Consider the following 16,253-nt stretch of genomic DNA (forward strand, 5'->3'; position numbering starts at 1 on the left):
GTACCACTATGGGGATTTATAAAAACAAATGATGATAGGTGCTCAGTCTCAGCAAATTTTTTTTCTAACACAGAAAATTATGGGGTATATTTACTAAACTGCGGGTTTGAAAAAGTGGAGATGTTGCCTATAGCAACCAATCAGATTCTATTTATCATTTATTTAGCACATTCAACAAAATGACAGCTAGAATCTGATTGGTTGCTATAGGCAACATCTCCACTTTTTCAAACCCGCAGTTTAGTAAATCTAGCCCTTAATATTTTGATGTGATGTTTTTAAATGAACCAAATGCATGATAAAATAATAAGTAATCCAGGACTTCGGCCACCATTGAGGAACAATAATGTAGTCCAAGTACTTTTGTATCAGAGTAAACTTTCTCAATTTCAATCTTTGGTAGACACAGGTGAGGCTTTGGGAATACCCCTATTTAAGAACGTGTGGAAAAACTAGTTCAGCATTTCCAAAATCCAGTCCTCAGGGAACCCTAACAGTGCATGTTTTCCATATCTCCTTGCTGGAGCACAGGTGATTCATACTGACCGATACATTTTAAAACATGTGGTATTAATTATTTCACTTGTGATCCTGGAAACATGCACTGTAAGGGTCCCTGAGGACTGGATTTGGGAATCTCTGAACTAATTCAAGAAATAGGACTTACCCTGGTGAAAACAAAGAAAGATTAAAAAAAACTAGCTTGTGTGAGTCTGAAAAATACTACATTAAATTACACGTAATTTCCTAGCACTACAGTGGTAACTAGACAAACTCTTCTAACAAATATTAGATATTCTAAGTTACTAAGGCATTATGCTACCATATAAAAGCATGAGGCTGCAGGTATGCAGAAAATGGCAACTTATTCAGAGTAATTTACAGTAGGAGGTTATCCAGTAATACATACATTTGCCTAATGAACACTGAAATTAAGTATCGGAACTAACCTATTATACGAAATTTGATTATAAATAATCAGAGATATCTGGGAGTGTTTATAAATATACTAGTCTCAGTTACGTATTATCATTTTGAGTGGTTATAATAAGTGACGTTATGCAAAAATAAATCCCTCACTATTCTATATAATATAATATATCATCAATATGCGTCTGTCCTATTGTTACTTTTAATTTATTATTTCCACAAAACCATAACCATTTACTTGAGTGCATACCTCAGAATGATCATCTCAAACAAAGCAATTTCTAAAATGTTCTTCTAATAGCCTTGATGTCCCACAAAATCAAATTTTCAATTTCTGTCAGCTATTATCTAATAAGTGTCGATTTACACTTTCTGTAAGCAACTGATAATGACTGCCAACACTCTGAGCCAGCAAAAAATATAAAGGAAGGAACAGGGTTAAGGAACCTATGAGAGAGTAGAACACTGCCATCATGTAAAACTGCATAGCAAGACAATTCTATTTGACACACATAGTAATTATGGAGACCTAAATGTACTACTTCCTCTATGTTAGTCAAAAGCAGATAAACTACAAACCAGGTGTGTCCTTTATACTGAACTAGTTACAGTTCAAAAGATAAATGTAACATTATATAACACAAACAAACACATATACTTGTCTGTGTGAATTGCAAATTTACATGTATGAAAACTTAGCATTAGTCCCTGTGCACAGCTGAGATTTCACAAAATGCAGAAACCTAAAACAAAAGCCCCATGTTCCCAGGCATCTTGTAAATAAGATTGAAGATACTGTGTGCATGAGATTCCAGTAAGACAACAGGCTAATCAAATGCACTATTGTTTAACCCTTTCATTACCAGACATTCTATATGGTGATAGATTCCATTAGAACAATGTGTGTATATGTTGGACTGATTGTACTCTCACCTAGATCACTATAGAACGTTGAACAACTATAGAACGTTGAACAACTATAGAACGTTGAACAACTATAGAACGTTGAACAACTATAGAACGTTGAACAAATAAGTTACTTCTCTCTGTATTGTCTGTGACCCCCAGCGAGGACTGAGCTGCCAGTGCCGGGCTGTGCTGGTCGGACTCCCCAGCAGTGTATACGGGGAGGGATAGCGAGGTACTTACCTGCCCCGGGTCCGCTCACCTCCCGCAGGGTCTCCGCTCTCTCTGGCTCCCAGCCAGTGTGTACAAGGAGGAGCCTGGGTCCGGGACATCCGGAAGGGGCAGGAAACTACCAGTATGGCGTGTGGTCGGCTCATATAGGTATAAGGGCTCCGGGATGGGGAGAGACACCGAGTCCGCATTGTCCTGTTCATGGCAGGTAGGAAGCGGCCGCTGTGATCTACACGTGGCCCGAGAGAAGCTCCATCCCGGGGTGTGACAGAGGACAGCGGACTGGGGCTTTCAGCACGGTGTAAGAAGACGTGGTGTCCTGTGCCGGTTTCTTTAGGTGCATAGAACTGTAAGTCTTGTTAGACACTACCAGGGCATGCTGGGACTTATAGTTCCACTGTAGTTTGCACGAATTATGTAGATTGCAAATGCAACTCATACACTAATATATCTATTTATCTATCTTGATTCGTTAAGGAAAGTAAGTAAAAAGAAAAAAAACAGTAAGTTTTCTCTTGGACAAAGCAAGGAGTGGAACCTAGTTTATTATCATCACCATTTATTTATATAGGGCCACTAATTCCACAGCGCTGTACGGAGAACTCATTCACATCAGTCAGGGGCGAACGGAGGATTCCCCCCCCCCCCCCCCAAAAAAACCACCCCCCGCGAGAGCTGCTGCGCATCCGTTTCTTCAGCGCTGTCCTATACGGCAGCCGCGGCGCTGTCTAAGAAGCGTCCGCGGCGGTGCAGTATACACTACAGCACCGCCGCGGACGCTTCTTTGACAGCGCCGCGGCTGCTGTATAGGACAGTGCAGCTATAGCGGCCACTTAGTTAGTGCAGGGGGGGTTTCTGGAGACTCAGAAACCCCCCCTGCGTGCGCCACTGTCAGTCCCTGCCCCATTGGAGCTTACAGTCTAAATTCCCTAACTCTCTATTTGTTAGCAGCCGATTAACCTACCAGCATGTTTTTGGAGTGTGGGAGGAAACTAGAGCACCCAGAGGAAACCCAGTGGGAGGAAACCAGAGCACCTGGAGGAAACTCACACAAACACAGGGATAACATACAAACTCCTCACAGATAAGACCATGTTTGGGAATTGAACTCATGACCCCAGTGCTGTAAGGCAGTAGTGCTGCCCACAGATACATTACATATTGGCTGTTTTTTCATGTAGCACAAAAATAGCTTTAATTTTACATTAAAAATTAAAGTTGATCTATGACTTACCCCAAATCTAAATCTGCCTCCACATTTTAAATATACCTCCCCTCCAATGCAACATGGTTTTGCCAAGGTGCAGATTTACTTTTTTTTTTGCTTTGCTTTGCTTTCCTTTACAAAATGAACCAGGTCCATATTGTGTGAAGCACACACAAGCCTACCACTTCTTAGATCTTTGTGATTGGCTTACTGTCTCCTTTATAATATAATTTTTTTTCGTGCCATTTATTAATTTGAACAGGGACGGGATCAAAGCTGTGTGAAAATGAAACAGCCCTTTTAGTCATGTACTGTAAACTGTGGGGCTGTTAGCCAGGGAGCTACAAAGGAAAGGATTTGTATGCAGATAATTCTCTGGTGTGGGAATTGGGCCTCCTTGAAAAAGTTGCTGACAAAACAGTAAGTGATTCCCGGTGACAATGCCTCATTCAGAATTAGCTGAAGTAGATTGTCAATGTTTAAAAAAAAACAAAAAAAAACATTGCTGCTGAAACAGTGTTCTCTTGGGTTAAACTCCTGATCTGAAACACTACAATTCCCATCATGTCATATTATCTTTGATTATGATGTAGGTTTTTGCATTTTACCTACAGGTTATTAATACATAACTCATTAAGCATAGTGAATACGATTAGATTGCAATCTAATCAGGTTCTAGTCATTTATTTAGTACAGTCTACAAAGTGACAACTAGAATCTGATTGGTTACTATAGGCAACATCTCCACTTTTTCAAACTCGCAGCTTGATAAATTTACCCCCATGACTCTGTAAACTCTATGGGGATCGTGAGTGCATACATGCAGGATCGTGAGGGGGCTGGAACGAGATTATTAGTTTTACCGACCAACCAAAAGAACTGACCGGTGCTTTGAAACGACTATCGGTCATCGTGTAAGTGTACACACTACTGCGATATCTGGTTGAACAGTCGGTTTTACAGGTGTTTGGCCTGATAATCAGCTGAAAAACCTGTAGTGTGTACCCAGCCTTAGTCAGAAAATACTGTGCCATAGTTTGGACAGATCATTTATTTATAAAGGCATCCCATATGTATTTTCTATGGTTCACCTTAGATTCACAAAGTGAGCATACTGTTTTGTACCCGCCTAGTATAAGCCACAAGGGCAAATTAAGACACAAATATCAAATTATGTGGTACACATATGGTTTCGAAAAAAGACTATGTGGTGTAGTTTGGTAGGAAAAAAACTCTGCTGGTAAGTAAAACATTAAAAGTATTGCAATTTGGGTAGAGGTTTCAACCCTGTTTGACCAATTTCAACCATATTCTAAAAGATGACATAAAATATTCCAACGTAGAGCTTGATATTCACTAGTAGGATCTGTCCTAAGTATCTCATAGGTGGAAGTATCCAGAGGTTGGATCAGTATTTCCTTCCTGTAGGTGGAGTAATTCATAACTACAATGGCACCTCCTTTATCTGCCGGTCTGATGTCTATATCTGTATCTGAATCTAAAGACTATTAAAAGTAAACCTTAGAGAAATGTGTCGGATTTAGTTTGCTTGGATTGAAATCCAGAAAACCAATTTTTTCACTCCTTATTTCAGAAGACACCATTTATGTCAAAATGTCATTATTATATGATCAAATGCACTTTGGTGAAATATAGTACAACAGTTATTAACCGTTCTGTTTTTTGGGCAAGTCAGATATTTTGATTCTCAAAAGCGGTCTCCCCTTTGCGTCTATCATCAAGCATGACCCCCTGCTCCTTACAAGTCGCTATATATGATCATGTGCATTTTATTGATAATTCATGCATGCGTGCTTACAGAGGATGGGCTTGTTTAAATGAAAAGTTGACGTCTGCTCTTACATATTATCTAACTATATGTACATCTGAAGTTCTTTAAATTCTTTCTTAAACAGGGCATAGTTTAAGTATGTAGGTCACAAATAGGCGGATATATGGGTCAGGTTATATGAATAATTTTCTTCTTTCATAGTAAGTATAAACAAGTCAGTATTTTGAACAAACACTGCTCTGGGCTCTGTGAATTAGTACACCATTAATGAGTAATTGTGTGCCCCAAATGCTTATACCAACTCCCACACTTCTATTATGTTTAATGTAAAACATTGGTGACTCGAAGATCAAGTAGCAGGAAAAAATGAAAAATAAAAAAAGTAAATAAAACTTAAAACCACATCTATGAAGCCCTCAAACCATGGTTTTCTATCCCTACGTCTAATTGTCTTGTATGGTAAATATAATGATTTCTGTCTTAGCCATTAATAAAATATTATGTAAAATCTGTTCTGCTGTCTGGGTGTATTTTTGTATGGGTAATATTTCACTCTGATGTTAATACTTAAAGGTACACAGTTCATTTTTTAGTTTTCTATATAATTTATCTAATGGAGTTATGAAGAAATGTGTTTCTATTAAAGTTCGTACTAAAGGCTAATGTTATATTCTGTGACCGTGCTCCCAACAGAATTTAATAGCCCATAAGATGCACTTCTAGGGCCTGATTCATTAAGGAAAGTTAAGTAAAAAAAAAATGAGTAAGTAGTCTCCTGGACAAAACCATGTTACAATGCAAGGGGTGCAAATTAGTTTTCTATTTTGCACACAAGTTAAATACTGACTGTTTTTTCATGTAGCACACAAATATCAACTTTAAATTTCAGTGTATAAATAAGCTATCAAGTATTTGCGTGCTCCGTGAAAAAACAGTCAGTATTTAACTTGTGTGCAAAATAGAAAACTAATTTGCACCCCTTGCATTGTAACATTGTTTTGTCCAGGAGACAAGACTCCTTACTCAATTTATTTACTTAACTTTCCTTAATGAATCTGTTTAAGTTGTCTTTTCAGATAAGACCTTGTTGTGTGTGCTTAAATGCTCCTTCTTTCTCCTCCTTTCTATTCTGCAAATAGAAGTAGCTAACTTTCCAATAAAACGTTTTGGGGAGAGAGCTGAAAGGGTCCTCTGTGGATGATTCAAACAAACTTACTGCCTCACACAGGAGTGTCTTAGACGATACAAAAACACAATATTTTCACACTTCCTCAATATAACACAAATAAAGAGATAAACATATTTACATAATATACAGCAGTGAAGGGCAACAGCAGCCCTCCAAGCCTTTACCTGTGGCCCCAACGCCTTCCTGCTTATTCAGATTTTTTTTTTATTAAAGCTTTCCACACTTTTTTTTAAATGTCTGCTGTAATGCTATTACAGATAGGCGTCTGTTTCTTTGATGGAATGTATTATTTTAAGTTATTACTGACATTTGGGGTAATGGGCAGCCCTTTTGGTTAGATGATCACCCATGTGGCCCCTGAAATGTATCAAGTTGCCTATCAATGTATTAGGGTCAACACTAAGGGATTTGGGTTTAACCTGACTTACCCCATCCACTGGAATATATGACGGCCCCTGCAAATAAGCTGCATATTTCATGCACAAAACCAGATATTTATTACACTGCAAAAATATATATAATAAAACTACTCTAACTTTGATAAAACATAGTTTAAAAATTGTGTCCTTTTAAAGGGGAGGGATTATGATTAATGTCATGTCCATTTGAATTTGCTGTCTGTATCAGGAACCATTGGAGAAGAGTACAGGGGTAAAAGAAGATATTTATAAAAGGCAGAACAAGGGATCACGGTGGCTCAGTGGTTAGCACTTCTGCCTCACAGCACTGGGGTCATGAGTTCAATTCCCGACCATGACCTTATCTGTGAGGAGTTTGTATGTTCTTCCCATGTTTGTGTGGGTTTCCTGTGGGTGCTCCGGTTTCCTCCCACACTTCCAAAACATACTGGTAGGTTAACTGGCTGCTAACAAATTGACCCTAGTCTGTGTCTGTGTGTGTTAAGGAATTTAGATTGTAAGCCCCAATGGGGCAGGGACTGATGTGAGTGAGTTCTCTGTACAGCGCTGCGGAATTAGTGGCGCTATATAAATAAATGGTGATGATGAAGAGATACTGCGCCAACATGCTCAAATATAGGAAATGTTAGTATATTTTCACTTTAATTTGAGTGTTTGTGTTACCTAATATCTCTAAATCTGTGGACAACACAAAAATAATCCCTATCACTCAAGCCAGCTGCCTAGGTGTCCTTCTTCATCCAGATCTGTCCTTTGTCCCCATATACAAATGTATTGAAATCCTGTTGCATACATTTACCAAAACATTTCCAGAATACACCCTTATCTCACCAAGTTACTGCAAAAACTTTGTGTCTTGCAGGTTCCCCCTTACTGGTCTTCCCAAACAGACATCCTTACAATATATTCTGAATACAGCCGCTAGATTAATTGTACTTGCAAAACATTCTTCTACCGCTGCACCGGTCTGTCAGTCTCTATATAGGTTGCCTGTGTTTTATCTAATCCAATATAAAATACTTCTATTAACATACAAAGCCATTAACAGAACTGTTCCAATATACATGTCCTCACTTGTCTCAAAATATCTCCCAACTCAACCCCTCAGCTCTGCCCAAGATCTGCGCTTCCCATCCACACTCATTTCCTGCTCCCCATTCTCGATAACAGGACATTTATCAAGCTAGACCAAATCTGTGGAATTCCCTCTCTTGTACAGCAAGACTTTCCCCTAGCCTCCAAATAATCAAGCAGTCACTGAAACCGTATCTCTTTATGCACACTTATCAAATTCCCAAGCTATCCCTTTAGAGTCCCTCAGCCAGGCTAACCTGTGACACTCCAGGTGTTGATAAACTACAAGTCCCAACATACCCTTCCATCAATAAGCTGCTATATATTGGCAAAGCATGCTGGGACTTGTAGTTTCACAACACCTGGAGTGTCGCAGGTTAGACAACACTGCCCTAAACTATTCTACCCGAGTCACCTCCCTGAAAATGAAGGCAGTCTTTTCTTTCAAACAAGTTATTAAATTAAACCTGGCACTAATAGGGTGAGAATATTATGTCAGTGAATTAAACTTGAACATGAAATTCAATCAGTAAATATAAAGGGAAGATATTTGGAAACAAAAGCAAAGTATCACCAATCTAGATGACAGCTAATAAAAGAATATATGACCTACTTTCAAACAATTAACCTAAAAAAATCATCAACAATGTCATATAATAAAACATTTAATATAACTTCCAAAATCAAATTTAATTACAAACATATACTAATATCAATCTCAAAGTCTGCATAAACTGTAAAGTTTGAAAAAATATGGGGATGTGATAATAAGCAGTAAACAATCCACAATGTAGCCCCAGAGATTGTAAAAGTTCATAAATAAGTCTCTAATGTTAACATAGTTCATATACAGGAACAATGATTCAATTCTTCCAGTGTGATGTAACTGATGCTAAAAGAGAACAGAAAGTCTATGTAGTTTAGTTTTTGCTGCCTATAAAGTAATCTTATAGACAATACTACAATATAGAATAAATGTAAATGGTTCTTAGGGTGTATATACATGGGCGTAAATGTTACGCGTTCATTTCTCATTCTTAAAGCCTTTTAATTGCATTTTGACGCTGTTAGTAAAATAAGCACCTGTACACACAAACTTTTTCGCTTGTAACTTTAGCGCTCGCAAGTATTAATCCTTAGTACAATATAATGGAGTTTTATCAGAATGCCCATTAAATAAGGAGGTTTTGCCAATATGTTTTGATTGCTCTGGTAAAAGCGAGTATAAAAGGTGGCAATTTTAATTGCTTGTGTGTATGAGCCTGTATCAATACAACTTACAAGCATACTCTTACCAGTTATCTTTAGACCAGGGGCTGGCTGGTAAAGTTTAGCCCAGGGGCGTGACACATATATACATTATATATGCTAGTATATTTATTATACGTTATGTGCTCTGACCATACCTGAAAGATCAGTTGAACCTGTCCAGTTGGTCAGTTACTGGAGGAGTGGGATGTATTTAAATCTGACTGTTAAGTCATTTTAGGGGAGGGTAAACGGAATTGAACATTTTTTATTTTTTTTTTAAATTCTTTATTTTGGTTGGTCATATAAGCAAATACAGGGAATAAGACTGTTATTGTTGTGAACATTTTTAACAGCAGACCTGCATTAACATTTGGCAAAAGGCGAGTTACTTCACAAAGAACAGATTTTTAATATAGTACATTTTAATTTTTGGGTTTAGTTGCACTGTTTGTTTGTTTTTATTCCAATTTTGCCAATTTTTATAGAATAATCCCTATAGATTGCCATAGATTATTAAATTTGCATCGTTGACAAAGTTAGAGTCTAAAGATGTCGACACACATATCTTTGTTTTGTTTCCAAAGACAACCCATTGCATTTCTGTGTAATCACATAAGTGTACATCTGACACACAATCTGCTATGGTTCAATCCTTTCAATAAAATCATTTGTCAATTGTTTAGTGTTTTCATCTGACAGAGCAGAAAGACATTTGCAGTGTATGTGCAATGTTACACTGTTGTAGAATCAGATGACACCTATTTCACAATTATAATACACACATTCAGTTTCAATCTGGTCACTTTCTGGTGATCATTTTCACCAGAAAATTAAATTATTAATCAATTTACTGATAATTGAATCAATTGTCGCCAACATGTCTCTTCTTAACAAATGAGATAAAAAGTAATAAAAAAAAAAATGAGTCTGATGGATTGTTATTTGTGGCAATCTTAACAGTAGGGCCAAATTCTGCTGTAGTCAAAAATGATGGAAGGGGAGGGAGGGGGGGGGGGGGGGGGGGGGTGTGTAAGGTAAAAAATGACAGTGGAAAAACTTCCAACATCATGCATGCCACAAAAAAGGTTCAAGAGAATTAGTCACAATTAGACAAGCATTTTTTACATTTTATGTATTAAACAGATGCTTATAGAAGCTTAGTGCAAAAAGTGAAATGTCTCTCTCTCTGTTTAAGTAAGAGAAGGAGTTCTTGCTCTATGTCACACTGTCACTGGCCCGGTGCTGATGCAGAAGGGGTGGGAAGGCAGTGTTGCCCAGATTTAATTGGTGCCGTTACAGACTTATTGGGTGCACACAAGTTCTCTTATCAGATTGGTTCACAATATGACGGCTTTGACCCCACTTCTCCCTCTGCACAGGAAACAAATGATCAGTTTTAGTTGTAAATTACTGAATAGGTTTTCCACTTGGGAATATTGTCCTTTCTTGCTCCTATTCTCTCCAGATGAACCCACCCAGATATCTGATGTGCGTAGCTGTGCCGTTAGCCAGCAGCCAGCACCAGGCAGGTATTGTACATGCGGTATGGAGAGAACGAGGAGCGCTCAATACCACACTGAGCCAGAGGACCGTGGGTGATGGGAAGAGATATGTGGGGGCTCTCCTAGTAGAGCAAATCAGAGGGCCTTTTCTGAATGCCAGACGATGCATGCTCAATAAAGCCCTTCGCTAGGCACTTTTGAGAGCATAAATTTACCTCCCCTTCAATGCAACATGGTTTTGCCTTACTTGCTTACTTTTGCTTAACTTCCCTTAATGAATCAGGCCTATATAGCACATGGTTTGAGATTTGGGTATATTTCAGAGACCCACCTATTACCTGAGAAATGGTGCGATTTTCATGGTACTTGGTTCCCCTGCTCCTCCTAAGACTTCAATCAATCAACTATTGACTGAGAATTGTTGATTCACATATTTAGTTTTTTGTTTAATCAATATTATATTGTTTGAGTTATTTATTTACTCAACAATATTGTGATAACTTGCTGTATCTATTTTAATGATATCTATTTGTTTTCAACTGTGCCAATGGACTGTATAATTTATGCTTGATAATCTCAATTATTCCCCGTCTACGTATCTCATGTCACTGCTGTATTTTTAACTTGCCTCAATAAAAGGTAAAAATGTTGTTTTTGTTTTTTAAAAACAAAAACAAAACAACAACAACAAAAGTCTGACCTAGGCAAGTGTCAATGGTCTTTTGAAACTAGCCAGGCCCAGAGACAGATCTCTGAGTAGTTTGTGTATGCAGAGGAGTTAGGCTTAGCCAGGCAGAAATATCAGAGGTGAGAGATTCTCTGAGGTGCCCTAACACATAACTTAGTGATAGATAATTTCAGGGAAAACTCTGTGTCATTTTGGTCATCCATCTAACTTGGGTGAAAAATAAAATTCCAAACCAACAAGAGATGGTTTAAAAATCCCTTGTTCCAGACATCAGATTGTCCATTTCTTTGAGGAGGGTCTACCACGACTGAAATGTGCAATTCTTCTCAATGTTTACTCCTCACACGCCAATTCCTGAACTTGTAATTAGGGACTATTTTGTGAAACTCATCTGTGCAAACCTGTTGTATGTCAGTTTATTACCTTTTTGTAAATAAGCCTTGGAAACATTTTTCAGATTAAACATATTTTATCTAGCGTACTCTCCGTGATTCTTTGTGAACTTACGAAGCCCAGGGAGGCTCATGCTATATGTGTATGTGATTTAAGTGTGAAACTTTAATAAGTGGTTTTGGTGAACGTAAGGACACCATAATAAAACCTTTGTGGTGGCAGAAAAGGTGTATTCATTGCTAAGTAACTAAGGTGACACCAGTCACGGCCGGCTTTTCAGATTGCTGTAGCTGGGACAGGATGGGCATTCGTGACACCCACGGTCACAAGTGGTGCTGTCTTTTCCATGCGCCATTTACTCACGTACTGAGCAGTTTGGTTGGAAAATCATAGTTTATTATACTGTGAGAAAACGCCAGAATGATACAATATTCCACCACCCATATGTATTTTGGAGGCTGCTGCTGTGTTTTTGACTTTTTATCACATTGAAAGGAATCTCCCCATAGTGGTTAGGTTGTGGTAACACAGTCAATGCCGGTGAGGATGCAGGAGTATTATAGACTAGTAAAGATGTTGGATGAATGAAATTCAGGGCTCACACTACTCTATGCTGCAGGTTACAAGCACATGATAAGGAAAGACAGAAGCATTTTGGTGCAGTCATTCATCCTATCCTGCTGAATATTTCCCCTTGATTAGGTGCCAGGGAATCATAAAAAAAATAGAGTACTCAAATACTTATCTAAAAATATTATTAAAAATAAAGAAGTAAAGTACAACTTAGTTTGTTATAATTACAAATACAGATTATTTTGCAGCAGTTATCTCATTTGGTGGCAGCTGTGAGTTTTTCAGTTACTTTATATTAAAAGGGACATCCTCCAACGTAATATAACCTGGCCATGGATTGAGGCCTCTGCGCAGTCCGGCATCCTGGTTTCACATATTTCTTACACAGCAAAAGGGGACGGGTTATTTGATGGGTGGTGAAAATGTAGATTACCCTCTTTAATAAATTATTGAAGGTTCAGTTCAACTTTTTTTTTTGATAATTGGCCTGATATTGCTCCATATGAACCCCCACAAAAAGTGTGATGGCTGATACTGATCAGATCAATATCAACTTCTATCATCAGGTTTGTAATGTTGATTAGAAGAGAGAAACTGTTTTATTGATAAATATTTAAAAGATTATGTTCTATAATAGTTGCACTTTGAAAATTATTTTCTATTTTACAAACGACCAGTAGATGGCAGCATGATTTGTCATTTATTGCTCCAAACTTCCAAATAGCTGTTCTTTGGTGATTTCTAAGAATACTTACAGTTAAAATTCATTCACACATCAAAGTTTTTATCTATGAATTACCCTCCGTAACCAGGCTCCTACCCTGATCCCTACTTTGTTCAGAGCTGGGACTCGTAAGCTAATGGGAAAAGTGCCTGAGCAGAAAAAAAGTTAGGAGCAGGAGGGGCTGGTAGGCTCCCTGGCAAGTGTGGCACCCTGCTGTCATGCTTACTGGACATACCGTGTTCTGCCGGCCGTGCCGTTGTGAGGTGGTAGGCTGTTATTTTGCACCCTGCTATATGCTGGCTGAGATGCAATTGGTTATAACCTTTTTAAAAATAAGAATTTTAGGACTGATCTAGTAATTGCCATTAGAAAGGTTTTCTGTACATGTTGTAACCTATAATGTGCAGACAGAATTAAGAAAAACATTTGACAAGTCCATACCTTTAAAAAAATGTAGGCACAGTGGAAAACATTCTGTTTTATCTTAGTTATGGCTAGTCATTTTATGTTTTTTTGCTTTCATTTTGTACTGATGGAGGCAATATACAAGCAAACCTGCTGCAACATGCAAGTGACTCAGTACCTGATTTGTGTTTTGTTTTGTTTTTTATTTAACCTTATAGTGTAATGTGTTGGTCAGTGCAAGTATTCCCAAATAAATTAATTATAATTCCATGACGTACTTTTAATAGCCACTATAGTTCTCCCTTTACTAAAGGGGTGCATACTTTCAGTGTTTTAAATGTAGGTCACTACTTAAACAGCTACTGGCCTGGGAGAAGTTGGCAGTATCTGATTGGTTGTGAGCTGGAGAACATGGCAAGTGATTGGTGACTGTGGCTCACAACCAATCACTTTTCACCCTCCCCAAGGGCGGACCTAGATTTTTTTCTTGGGGGGGGGGGGGGGGGGGAAGGGGCGATTTAGAGCCCAGCCCCCTTTTCCTAGCATATGCGGGCTGCCGGTCACAGCGCAATATATACATGTCCCTGCTGACAGTGACCAGTCAGAGGATGCTGCCCAGCCACTCTAATTGTGTTTGTGATCCAGGGCCTTCTTTCCACATGGACACGCTTGGCAACTGCCCGGAGGCCCCACAGGTATAGAGGGGCCTCATAGGCAGGGCCAGGAAGAAAGATGTATTTATTTTTTTAAACCTCCTCCTCTACTCCCTGCTGTGTATGACTCCCTCCCTCCAACAGCAAGGAGTAAAGACGGAAGAAGAGAAGGCAATAGAAAGGTAAGTGAAGGGGGGGGGGGTGAAACAGGGGAGACAGAGGAAGAGGAGTAAAAGCATGATGGAGGGCACAGTGTGAAATAAGGTAGAAGAATGTAAGGGGCATATGGAGAGATCTGATGGGCATGCAGGGGGCATTTAGTTAGGTTTAATGGCATATGGAGTGATGTGATGGGTATGTTGGTTGTTTATGACTTTTTTTTCTTTATCACCACTTCAACAGTTCCCCCAATACAGCGATTGTGAAGTACTGTGAAGAGACTATATGTAGCCCTTTAAACCCTCCTCCGCTGGATACAGCAGCGAGGTAAGAGTTGTACAGCATGTTTTTTAATGTTTAAACACTGATTTTGGTTGTGTAAGTAGGGGCCCCAGTGCACTGCTTTGCCTGGGGGCCCATAATGCTGTTAAGATGATCCTGTTGTGATCTGCTCTGATCGCACCTGCTGGGGGGGTATTGATTGCCCCAATTACCTCCCCCTAGATCTGCCACTCGCCCTCCCTGGATGTCCCCACTCTTTGACATCCTAGACTTAATATTTGTGGCAGGGAATGTGTTCTTTTCTTTGAAAATTTAATTTTGCTTTCTGTAAACGAAGGGTATATGTGTTTTACCAAAAAGCTCTAATTCGGGTAACTAGACATTCCACCAGAAGGAATTTGGCTTATGTCTCTCTCCTTTAGCAGTGGGCCCCCTTTGGGCCCCCTACAGTATAACCCCCTTTCATTGAGCTAGCCATAAATGGTGCAAGTTGAAACTGTTGCTCTTTGTGTCTGAAAGTCATCTGGAATCCGTTTGATAGTTGATTGAGGTGCTTTCTCCACCATTCCATCCTACACTGCAGTCTTCAGTTTTCTCATGCGGCCATGTAGAGGGAGGTTGGCTAGTGCCAGGGGCCTTAAACTTGCTAACACCATTACGTACAGTGGAAACAGGAACATCAAGGTCTCTGGAGCTTGATTTGTAGCCTAAAGACAATCCTACAATCTTCTGTCTGACCTCCTCATACAATTCTCTGACTTTCTTTTCTCCATTGCAGTAACCACAGTGGCACAAAACAGGATAATCTCTGTTCAAGCTCGTTTAATGAGGCATTTTTATATTGCAGGCACCTGCTACTCACCACAGGTTCGTTCAGTTCCAAAGTGAAGGAGAATCATCTGCTTGAAATCTAATTATTTCTAACTACTTTGAAAAGATGCCAATAATGTTGCTCAGCCCATTTAAGGGTTTCAGTTTCTTTTTGTGTTTTATTTTACTGCAATCCAAAGAAATACATCCGTGGATACCAAAATATTTTTAAATTTAAATTTCAACACATTTCTGGAAGAAATGGTGCATTGCTATTAAAGAAAACTGCAAGGGTTTGGCCACTAACTCTTTAACAGGCCTCCTGCAGAAACTAGATGGAAAAAAAAACATGTGGGTGGGGTCATGTCAGCTTTAGGCCTAGGAACAAATACTGAGGAGTGAATCCACTGAGAATAAAACAAGTAGTCTGGTTCTGGGAGACTGTTCAGAATTGTGACATTATGGTGTGACTGTAAACTAATCTTTTTTATTTTAATTCTATATTCCATTGATGACCAAAACAGGTCACATTTTCTAACCTCTTCATCTCCTGGAAACTGGAAAGTAATGCAAACTATAGGGATGGGCAGTTCAGTGGGTTAGTGGTTAGCACTTCTGCCTCGCAGCGCTGAGGTCATGAGTTCAATTCTCAATCATGGCCTTATCTGTGTGGAGTTTGTATGTTCTCCCCGTGTTTGCGTGGGTTTCCTCCGGGTGCTCCGGTTTCCTCCCACACTCCAAAAACATACTGGTAGGTTAATTGGCTGCTATCAAAAATTTACCCTAGTCTGTCTCTGTCTGTGTCTGTGTGTGTGTATGTTAGGGGATTTAGACTGTAAGCTCTAATGGGGCAGGGACTAATGTGAATGAGTTCTCTGTACAGCGCTGCAGAATCAGTGGCGCTATAAATAATGGTGATGATGAGAGAGATGTGTGTATCTATGTTATCCCTATTTTATCTAATCTCTTTATAACTATTGGGGTGCGGCTGGGGTTTCCTATACTTTTAGTCCCCTTCTTTGATTCCCTATTAGGAGTTATTCTTGCTCGGTGTTTATGGCATAG

The 16,253-nt window shown here is 39.0% G+C and overlaps 1 long non-coding RNA gene across 1 annotated transcript; it reads left to right on the forward strand.

Annotated features, from left to right (window-relative positions):
- The first annotated feature begins 2,158 nt into the window (after positions 1-2,158).
- LOC142107990 (uncharacterized) lies at positions 2,159-15,871 on the forward strand. The gene is made up of 3 exons (XR_012680064.1): positions 2,159-2,416; positions 14,340-14,423; positions 15,226-15,871. It is a non-coding gene; the product is annotated as an uncharacterized LOC142107990 (long non-coding RNA).
- Positions 15,872-16,253: the final 382 nt, after the last annotated feature.

Source organism: Mixophyes fleayi, chromosome 11 (assembly GCF_038048845.1).
Source record: "Mixophyes fleayi isolate aMixFle1 chromosome 11, aMixFle1.hap1, whole genome shotgun sequence".
Lineage (NCBI taxonomy): Eukaryota > Metazoa > Chordata > Amphibia > Anura > Limnodynastidae > Mixophyes > Mixophyes fleayi.